Source organism: Myodes glareolus, chromosome 8 (assembly GCF_982192425.1).
Source record: "Myodes glareolus chromosome 8, mMyoGla1.1, whole genome shotgun sequence".
Taxonomy (NCBI): domain Eukaryota; kingdom Metazoa; phylum Chordata; class Mammalia; order Rodentia; family Cricetidae; genus Myodes; species Myodes glareolus.
The window spans coordinates 19300678-19312248 of NC_142033.1; the positions used below are offsets into that span (position 1 = coordinate 19300678).

General features: G+C 35.7%; 1 long non-coding RNA gene and 1 pseudogene across 1 annotated transcript; both read right to left on the bottom strand.

The window, feature by feature from the left end:
* Positions 1-2058: 2058 nt before the first annotated feature.
* Positions 2059-4989, bottom strand: LOC148121106 (uncharacterized). Its single transcript, XR_015738491.1, has 4 exons — positions 4922-4989; positions 3842-3862; positions 3567-3596; positions 2059-2192 (listed from the first exon to the last, which is right to left on the bottom strand). It is a non-coding gene; the product is annotated as an uncharacterized LOC148121106 (long non-coding RNA).
* A 5304-nt stretch (positions 4990-10293) lies between these two features.
* LOC148121107 (small ribosomal subunit protein uS5 pseudogene) lies at positions 10294-11219 on the bottom strand (annotated as a pseudogene).
* Positions 11220-11571: the final 352 nt, after the last annotated feature.

An 11571-nucleotide genomic window follows, 5' to 3' on the forward strand; every position in this document is an offset into this window, starting at 1 on the left:
CCACAGTTCTCCTCCTAAAGAGAAATATACTTATCGCATTCTGAAGTCTTTCTGAGTGGTAATAGTCAAAACCATGTAGTTTGGTAAACCCAAATTCCATATTTCACTGTGGAAGTATTTTCATGGCAATTTATAGTTTTATAGAACAAAAAATTCATAAATAAAGGCAAATTTGAAATAAATTACTGGGTACATGTGAAATAGTTACACTGATATAAATCTTTAAGGGGCCCAAGATGTTAACTTAACTAATAGATGCTAAAAGGTTTTATATCTATTCCATGGGATATTAGTCTGACACAGAATTGTTCTTGGGTAAGAACAAGCCAAGGTAAGGTGAGCAGACCTTGGTTGTGCAACATTCTAACATTTCTGTTCTTCTAAATTTCTTGTCAGCCAATCGGACTCTGTAGACACAGCTCCTCTCCAGGAGGTCTCCTTCACAGGAAGAAATACTGTAGCACAACAGCGATTTACTAAATAAATCAAAATTATAGCTACTAAGAACACTGCATAAGAGATTATATGGCTATGGCAGTAGATTTTAATTAATTGACTTTCAAAACTGTTAAAGAAATTTCACAGAGTCAAATTGAGGAAGGGACAGTGACTGAATGAGGGTGTGTATTTGCATTTCTGATGTAAATTACAAAAAGAAGACCACACAAGGGATGATGCAATTGCTATTTATTTTCTTGCGTAATTAAATGTATTTCTATCAGGATCATTAGTGCTATTGGGTTCAAATATGAAATGGAAAATCTAAAATCATACAGAAATTTTAGGTGAGAGTCTTTCCTCATTTGCCGTAGTCTTTATCAGCATTATGTGGAAGCATCGAGGAAAGATGAGCAATCATGAGTGATGGGAAAGCCAAAGAAGTAACTCGCTAGCATCCTGAAAAAGAAAGCAAAAGAGTTATCTCAAAAACTTAAAATACTCTAGATATATGGTAGACAAAAAAAGCTTGATGTATGAATGAATCTGATCAATTGTCTTAATGAACACCAAAGACAACATAGAGAATGAAATAAGAATTAAATCAAACAACATCACCCTCTGACTTCTACAACTTAAAATTCTATCAAATTCATCTATGATTAATTTACTGTTTTTAACCTCTATTTTCAGTCTCATGTGTTGCTTTTTAATGATATTTTAATACATGCTATATTAAAAAGAATCTACGCTGTACTCCAATGCTTCAAGGATATTATCTGAGGTTTTTAATTCCCTATGATAGCCAGATAATTAATTTTTATGAAATGCCAAAATATATTTTAAAACTTGAAAGAACTCATAGTTTTTATTTGATACAAAGACTACTCCTTTTTCACCTGCATGATAATTTAGCATTTTATAATAGATAAATATTTGATATTTTACAATATTTGTTATATTTAATGTTGTGCCTAAAAACTTGACCTTCTGAAATTAAGTTTGTTAATATTTATGCTTCTTTATGATGTAATTATGTTATTGATTTCAATTTATATTGTCCATGTAAATTGTTATGATCTAATATCTCAACCTCACTGTCTTATGGATCACATTGATATGTTATTAAAATGCATATCAAGATACATGATTTGCATAGAACTTTCTCCTCTGAAGTTCTCCTTCTTCAGCTTCTGTAAGCTTGTGTTTTGGGAGGTAGAACTTTCAATGCAACCCCAGGCCGCTCTATTGCCTAAGGAGACTTCAGTCATAAACATTCACAATTGAGCATTATGACACTATGGAAAGTGTTGAAGGATTATAGTATATGCTTTGAACATTTTATTGATTATATCAAATATACTACAGAGTTGAGGATAGCTGAGTATTAGGAATAATGGTTGTCAGATCAGGAGAGAAAAACTGATATAATCTTCGCAGACATACCTCTTGATTGGGGTTAATCAGAATATTTTGGTTATGAGCATTTCAAAATGAAATTTTACTTGTAGAAATTTTAAATTGAACTTGAATTTGATCTGATGGGTTTGTTCTCTTTTCATTTTCAACTGATGTTACCAGTAAGTTTTCGAACTAAATGCATGTCCAGTTCCATCTTACCTTTTGCAAATTTCCTGTTGTTAGTAAACAGAAGGTTCAGGATAAGGATAAGGTTGTATTCTAACATCATATGGGGGAAGATCAGAATCACTGTCTACTGTTTCAGTTGGCACATATCGGCGATCACGATGTCTCTGTAAAGACAAAAAGAGAAAGTTAGAAAGATTTGAGACCATATGACTTTATCTACTATATCTGTCGTTAATGGACACCATATCATGGGGTCACTGTAGTTATGACTGTGAACTACATGATGCTATCAGTCTAGGTTTATGAGATTTCAAATTGTACAGAGAAAATAAAATAAGGATAAAAAGTATATCTATATCTTATTAGGGTTTTCATTTACATATTAGACTATTGATGAAAGACAAACATAGAAAATGAGCATTAAATCTCCTTTATGATATTTTCATCTGGACACCTCACAATCCTTGAATCTGTAGGGAGGTGACTTCAAACTTAGATGGAGCTTCTCCACAACACTGGAGTTCTATCAGTTGCTGGTCTTTAATGCCGCCTAGCTTCTTATTATTCCCATGAATGCACTGCATTCTACCCCTTTTCTGTCATGGTTACTAGAATCATTTTAGGTTTTGTACGTTATGTGTCAGAGAAGAAAATTTGTAAATATGACATTGATATGACACAATTTAATTCAGCATATCAAAAGACAAGCTAGCCTCAACTGGTATATGTCACTTTTTGCAAAGGACTGGAAAAAGAGAAAATAACATATCCTTCAATAGAGAAAATGGTGTGTCTTTCAGGTGAAGGTTTGGGGAAGAACATCAACAACACTAAAAGTAATGTCAAGTTGAAATATTGGAGATATATGACAGCTTTCTGTTGAATACAATCACAATGTCCTCTCTATATCTTAAGTTCAACAACGAACTGAAAGTTCAATAATAAATGTAACCACTTAGGTGAAGCAAATACCAGTGAGAGAATATGCAGACCCAGAACAACTCAGTACTTCCCAGAGGCCCCAATAAAAGGACGAAAGGAGCTTTAACTCCATTTCCTGGTTTTGGAGAAGACCGGTCAAGGATAGTCTTTGGCTGGAGACAGAGTCTCTCTGCTAAGCTTCAATGTTTCCCCCCTGCAGATAGGGGATGCTCATCTTTGTTAAAAACATGCTTGCAACAAGATATAGCCTGTGTAAGACTTCTGTATCTTTTACCTTCTCTTTCTCATCTATAGGTCCACTCTCTGCCTGGAGTCTTTTATTGTGAAACAACCTACTCTTTCAACTCAAGAGAAAGCCAATTTACTCTTAACAATAAATTTTCTTCTTTAGAGTAACATTATAGAACTTTTCTCTAAATTATTTCATAGGATATTAAGGAGTTTCATGGTGAAACAAAAACCATTGAAATCTCTGAAGACCTTGTGCTACAGTAATAATACACATACTTCTTCACACAATATTATCTCTTGTTCCTAGGGAGTAGATTCTTGGGAATAATCTTTGAATTAAACAACATAATCAAAACAGTACTTACATGACCTCTCTTACCATACCTATGATGTTTCTGCAAAAATGAAAAAGAAACATTAAAAATACAGTTCATGGATGGGCATTGGTGGCCCACAACTTTAATACCAGCAATCAGAAGGCAGAGGCAGGTGGATATCTGTTAGTTTGACCAGCCTGATCTACAAAGCAGATGCCCGAACAACTAGGACTGTTACAAAGAGAAACACTATATCAAAAATCCACAAAACACTTCAGGTCACGTATGATTATGAAATTTTTCGGTGAATGAGAAAGTCTTACCTCTCCAGAATGATCAGCAGTCTAGTGGGAAGAATGAGAAACAGGAATTAGTTTATACATGTTACTTTTACATTTTGACTCTATATCTACCATTTTAATATAATACTATTTTAAAGTATTAAAATAATTTTCTAATAATAATTTATCATATTTAGTAATTATTTTCTTTGGTCCATGTAACTTTAAAGGATGTAGAGTTGTAATATTTAATACATACATACGGTAGAATGAAAATGGAAAAAATTGAGTTTTCTTTTATTAGGATAAATAGAAAGTAGTTAAAATTGCCTAATACTGAAATATGTGTCATTAAATACATCCTTATTCTTTTCCCTATTTTGTTAGAGTTGATTTTTTTCTACATGTGTATTTTGTAGCAAATGTGATAAATGATTATTTTATAAATAATTATGATCAAATTATTTGTGGAAGGATTATCACATTTTTATTTCCCAAGTTTCCCTTCCTAAATATTATAAAAGAGAATGAGCAGGTAGAAACAATGGAAGATTTACAAAAGTGTAGGGTGCCATAGAAATGCAGGATCTAATTTGTGGCAAAGCAGCAAGATACAAGATATGATATCTACACTGGGCAGGTCTTCACTTTCATGAATGTATAAAACTGGCCCATAACTTCAAGAAAAAAAGATTATTAACAGAAATTCATCAGCTGTTGAAGGTACAAGACAAAACTCCCATTGACATGTAGGTCCCTGGTTGTGGTTCATTATTTTAGTAGCCTCATTCCCTGCTCAGTCTTCTTATTTTATATGTACCAAAGGTTCTTTTTCGAGTATAATTCAAGCACCTTTTAATTTATTCATTATTTGTGCTCTTCTTACTTTTCCATTTTCTGCATGTGAAAGTATACTTACATGTCTGCGACTAGTTACTAAGAACTTCTAAATAAGTATAAAGTTACAAAAATTGATTCAAGAAAAAGTGAGCCCATGAAAACACTGAAAGTAGTAACGTTACTTTCAAAAGAAAGTAAACATTACTCAATGTTTGGAACCAGAGCAGGTTGTTGGCTAAAATTGCTAAACACACATTCTTTACATTTTCTGGATGTACTTACAAGCATGGAGACCATGAGAGCCATGATCAAGGCAAAGACAAGGAACCTCATGCTTACTGAACCCTGTAAAAGCACAGGCAAAATTTAATAAGCATCTTCTTTTTAGCTTCAATACAATGACATTGATGACCACGCTGTGCTCTTAGTCAGTGGGACTAAGTTATTACCCTCAGTGTTCGCAATGATTCAAAGAGGAGTAGATTAATTAGATGTGAGCTGAGAAGAGAACGCTAAAGTTAAGTGTAGACACACTAATTGCAACATGATGAATTATTTAGGATTTTCTAGAAATTTAAATAAAAATATTAGATACAGTCTAATAATATTGCTAATTAAACTGATTCAAGGATGCTTATTTAGAATTTTGCTATTAACAATAGTGAATAATAAAAGTTAGTTTGAAAGGGAATGAAATAAAATACATTCATAGTTACAATGAAAAATTTACTTTTAACCAGTTATTTACCATAAATTATGAAATGAGACCACTGAGGGAAGAAAAAATGAGATGTGTTTCAATATTGGATAGAAGCTAGACAGAAGGATTAGCACACAGACAGATAAGTAATCACAAAGAAACACACACACACAGTCTGATACCAATACGCACATTAATTGACATATTGTTGAAGAAATACTTACCAAACAGAAATAAAATATTTGAAATACCAAAATATTTTTCATTTATGAAAAGTAATTAGGTAAATGAAAATGAGTTAAGGAGAATATATTCAGTGTATCATTAATAACGTAAGTGAAGAATGAAGGGTGTGTTTTGAAATATGCTAAAAATATTATGAATTTGGTGAAACAAAACAAAAGAAAGTTGATTGTATAGAATAGAATAACTTAGAGAATTCGTTATTTGTACACCAATTTCATCCATGTTGAAAACATCACTCCTGATGGATGAGCAAGCCTGGATTGCAGATCTCAGGTCCTAACACACCTTAAGACTAGAATCTCAGAAAGATAGAAGGAGCTGGAACTCCCCTAGTTTAAGGAGCAGCAAGTAAGTGCCAGAGAGCATGATGCTCCTAGAGGGAGTTCATTGCATTGGACAGAGGGCTACAGAAATGCAGATGTGGTGAGTTCTCAACCATACAGAGATGGTGTTTTCAGCAGCACAGTTGCCTTTGACACACCCTCCAACATGCTCTTGTAAGAATCCCCACAAAAGTTCTGGTATATAATTCTAGTGTGTTCATTTCAGTACCAAAGAGGCTTGTGGGGATTCTCTCCTTTTCTCTGTGATCTGTGATTAGTGCAGTACCTTGTATGAGCAGCCATTTGTTATTATGTCTCTCAGAAACATCACCCAGTGTCCTTCTGTCATGGACTTTTACAAACATAAACCTTTTCCCAATGGGACTTGTGTAGTTTACCTATGAATTTTAGGCTAATGTTTCAGGTTAATAGAAAAATTATTATTGAGAAAGTGAATATTGGCTATTTAAGAATGACAGTAAGAAAGATACAGTGATTTCTAGGAAACAGGGGAGAAGTAATAAACAAAGCTAACTCCACATCATTCTTTGAAAGATTTCTGGAGTCTGTTCTTAGGAACTCATATAGATGCTGTTAGAACTACCACATTTTAAATTCGTTCTGAATAAAACTTTACAGAAGTTGATAGGATGAACCCTAGTTTATCAGTTGTAACAAAGAAAGAATTTAGCAAAGACTGCAGCGTAGAAGGCAAACAGGCATGTTACCTTTACCTAGGTTGAGCCTAGTGTCTGAGCAGCACAAGTGCAGCCTCCAGATGATGAGACTGCCTAGACGGCTGCACATTTAAACATAACGAGATACCCAGCCTACTATTCAAATACTGCCAATTAAAAGGTCATGTTAAGGAACCTGAAAATAATGTCCAGAATCTGTCTCTGTAAAACACCAGTAATCAACTTGAAAAGGTGATTTTACAATAGGATTTGTGAAGAGCAGATGACCAGGAAATAGCAGGAAAGGAACCTCAACTGTTAACCCTTCCAGCCAGTTGTGAATAATCAGGAAACTTCACCCTGAAGGAAAGAGTGCAGAAATAATGGAAGTATTAAAGCCAAGTTTCTGTAAATCACTAGCATTTTCTCTGTGTCATGTAACACAAATCAGGGAGGTCTTTCTGGAACTTTTGCAGAGTGACTCAGCATCTTTTATTCCTCCTTAGTAAAAATAATGATAAATTTGACGGTGCTGTAACCCATTATTTATTTCTAATGTGTTTCCTGTAGAAAACCATTCAAGTTATACCTTTAAATAGTTTAGAGCATTTGAGTACTTTTCTGTCTGTTTTAGGTACCAGTTTTGTCCAAATTCATTATTCTTTTGTTTAACTTATACAAAAATTATCTTCTAGGAGCTTGGTACTATATATTTCAAACATAATGTTGCCCTGACAATTGGGTATTTATCCCACTGCCTTGGAGGTTTTTATGCACTCATGCGTCTAAATGGGAGCCATATATTTACACAGTAGAGAAAAAGAAGGAAAATACTGTGTATTATATTCTTAGGAAACTTTAAAATCCACTTGCTGGCTACTGTTCTTATTTCTGAGTATCATAGACACTTTTTTCTTTTCCACAGGCAACACATCTCTAGAACTTTCTCAGGACCATAACATTGCACAGTGTATAGAAATTAATTAAATATGTCTAATTTTTAGGTAAAATACTTTTATATCATATATTCTATCATTTCCCTTTCTCAGACTCCTCCCAAAGCCTCTCCACTTTTCCCACCCTTCAAAATTCACACCCTTTCTTATCTTTCTCATTAGAAAGCAAAGAAGCACCAGGTGGTGGTGGTGCATGTCTTTAATCCCAACACTCAGGAGACAGAGGCAGGTGAATCTCTGTGAGTTTGAGGCCAGCCTGGTCTACAAGAGCTAGTTCCAGGACAGTCTCCAAAGCAACAGAGAAACCCTGTCTCTAAAAACCAAAGAAAGAAAGAAAGAATCACAGAAAGAAAGAAAGAAAGCAAACAAGCACCGTAAAAAGGTGAAAAGATAGAAATAAAAGACAACCAAGTAATGGTAAAATAAAAACAATCACGTGAAAATAATGAAACAAACAAATGAACAGAAAAATAACCAAAGAAAAGCACAAGAGATACATATAGATGCTAAGTCACACTTTCACATACTGATCTATTGATTAACGACACAGAATTCAGAAAGCATAATATATAAGCAAATGCTCGTAAGGATGAAAAAATGCCCAGACTGCTATAAGACAAAACCAAAACAATACAATCTTTCAAAAATGCCAAGTTATTTTTTGTTGGCTGTATAAAGCTGGCCATGGGGTCTTCCCTTAAGATGACTTTGTATATTTAGTGAGTCTACATGGTAGAAAAATCAGTTTTCCTTTGTGAGGGTTATCAATGGGAGAGAGTGTCTGGGTTAGGCACTTGGTCTCTGTCTTCTTCTCCTCTCAGTACTGAGACCCCCAAATGACTTAGATCTGTTCTGGCCTTGTCTTTGCTACCAACTGGCTGATTTCAAAATTGAACTCTATACCTGCGTTTTCCTTAGTTCTTTCATCACCAATTCACTTACCTAAAATTTGAAGTCATGGTGTTTACAGATCTGACCCTGAAAAAGAATGAGAACAAATAACATTTGAAACAGATATTTCAGAAATATCAAAAGCTGATATCTTTTGTATTAAACAACTTTTATCAGAATACACATATATGAAAATATTTTCTATGAATGTTGTAAGAAATCCAAAGCAAAGAAGTGTGAAAATACCTTCAGCCAAAAGCTGTCTTAGTTCAGCTTTATAGGCTGGAAGGGCGGTTGTAAATTTGATCCTATAGGATCTTAATAGGAGAGCAAGAGTGAAAGGCTAAACTAGTCTGACAAAAATGGATAATTACTTTAATTTTTCCAAGTACCTAATGAATTAGCTTGATTGCTGCGTATACCAAATTTTGAAGCTGAAACTCATCGTGTTCTTTCTCATTCACACTGCAAAGTCTAACTCAGTCTATCAGGTTTCCTTTATCAAAACCTGAGGCTTGAACAGCCTTACCGCACATCTTGGGCAGCTTTGCTAGTCAGTCATTTTACTGCAGAAATCTGTCGTACTGCATTCTTTAGCAATCTTCTTGAATATCTGTGTCTGTAACATCTCCTACTTTCTTTAGAATATTGAGGAAATCAGTAAATATAAAATTGTTGACTGAGTTTCTATCTCACCCAGTCCTTGTCCTGCCTGGTTCCTGCAGTTTTAAGTCCCAAAGAAATCACACAGAGGTCTACATTAATCATAAACTGATTGACCCATTAGCTCAGGCTTCTTATTAACTCTTATAACTTACATTAGCCCACTATTCTTATCTATGTTAGCCACATGACTTGGTACCTTTTTCAGCGAGGCAGTCACATCTTCCTTCTTCTGTGGCTGGGAAAGAACTCCAGAGGAATGGGCTTTCTCCTCCACAGAATTCTCCTGTTCTCATTGACCCACCTCTACTTCCTGTCTGGTTGTCCCACCCATACTTCCTGCCTGGCTACTGGCCAATCAGAGTTTATTTAAAATATAGTTGACAGAATACAGACCATTCTCCCACACCAGAAAATAAACAAATAAAAAGAATGTAAAGATGAACTTACATCCCTTCAGCAGACAAGTGAACAAAGAGAAGACACAGACATGGAGAATGTAATCATTGGAGACTGCTTTGTCACAGCCTGCTTAGTAGATGGGTGGGACTATAAGTCTGAGAAAGCACAGGCAGAAAGTCAAGAATTATAACAAGTGGCAGTTGTTGAGAGTAATGATTAAGAGTTTGATCAACATAGGACATTTCTATTAAGAGATGAAAATTGGTCCTGTTATAGATAGAAGTGCCCAGATGAAGACATCTGTACATAACATTAGGTTTATCTATGCTCCATAAATTGTTCCGGGATATAAGAAACTTCATAATTCTATGTAAAGCAAAAGACCTGAAAACAAATCCTATTATTAAGAATTTATGCCCTTCTTCCAGGATGTTAGCTTTTACGTTATTGTATAATTTCATGATTTTTGCTTATATTCATAAATCAATTTGACAACAATATTTTGATTAGCATATTTTATTATATTCAAGTAAATTTATGTGTTGAATTAAAATATTCCATTTACATATTACACAGACTTATCTATTCTTTTCTATATACAAATATGTAGTTAATTATATTTACATTTGAAATATGATTTCACTGTTTATTTTTCTTCCCTACAACCACTTTTATTGAGAAGTGTTTTGAATATTGCATAGTAATGCCTATGTTTATAAATAAGTATACAATTCTAAAAAGAATGCAATCTCTCAGTTCTCAAGTTTTCTCATTTCACTATTATATCTTTTTTTTTTTTAACAGACTTGATTCACTTTTATTTTTCTTGTCTAAAACCCCTTATGTGGTGGCCACAGCTGGAGCCTGGGTCCCCTGAACAGAGACTCTGCTGTGGGTTTTCACTAGATGGTCAGTGATTTTCTGATTAGGAGACTTGGTGAACATAGTCTCTTTCCAGAGGTCGGGGGTCAGGTTGCTGTAGGTCTTAGAGATGGCATCAAAGGTGGCCTTGGCAAAGTTGCCCATGGTGGCAGTGCAGCCCCTGGCTGATGTGTAGCAGTCATCAATGCCAGCCACCATCAGTAGCTTCTTGGGCACAGGAGCAAAAACTTTGCCAGCGCCTCTGGGGGCAGGAATGAGAAGCACCAGCACAGAACCACAGCGGCCTGTCACTTTGCAAGGTGCAGTGTGGGGCTTGCCAGTCTTGTTCCCCCAGTAGTCTCTCCGCACAGGGACAATGGAAAGCTTGGCCAAGATGATGGCCCCTTGGATGGCAGTGGCTACCTCCTTGGAGCATTTAACACCGAGACCTACGTGACCATTGTAGTCCCCAATAGCGACGAAAGCCTTGAACCTGGTCCGCTCCCCTGCTCTAGTCTGTTTCTGCACGGACATGATCTTCAGAAACTCATCCTTTAGGGATGCTCCCAGGAAAAAGTCAATGATCTCAGACTCCTTAATGGGCAAGGAGAACAGGTAGATCTCCTCTAGGGACTTGATTTTCATGTCCTTAACCAGGCGGCCCACCTTGGTGACAGGAATCCACTCCTTGTTTTCAGCTTTACCTCCGCGAGCCCTGCGGCCTTGGCCAAGGCCACAGCCTCGACCATGGCCATGGCCACTCAGACCACTACCAAATCCTCCACTGAAGCCGCCATGGCCTCCTAATACTGGGCCCCCGGGGCCTCCGGGCCCTCCTGCTGCACCAGCATCATCTGCCATTGGTGTTTTCCAGAAGAAGAAGAAGCTCACTATTATATCTTAAGAACATTGTATGAAACATTGTATGTACATATCTAGGGTCTCTTTTAATCATCACTTTTTGAGTGGTGGTTCACTGTACTTTACTCTTTGCGTTGCAATTTTCTCTTTTCATGGCATTTCTGAGACCTCACCTGTTATATTTAGAGGGTATTCAAATCTTAGGCTTGCATATTTCAAGCCCATAACCCAAGTCAGAGAACATATTGTACTCATTATATCTTGTTTGCTACAAGGCTGTTGAGAAACCTCAGAATCGGTGTGATTCTTTCTCTGTGTGTGTGAAAACCGAAAGTTAAGTGAGGCTGAGATG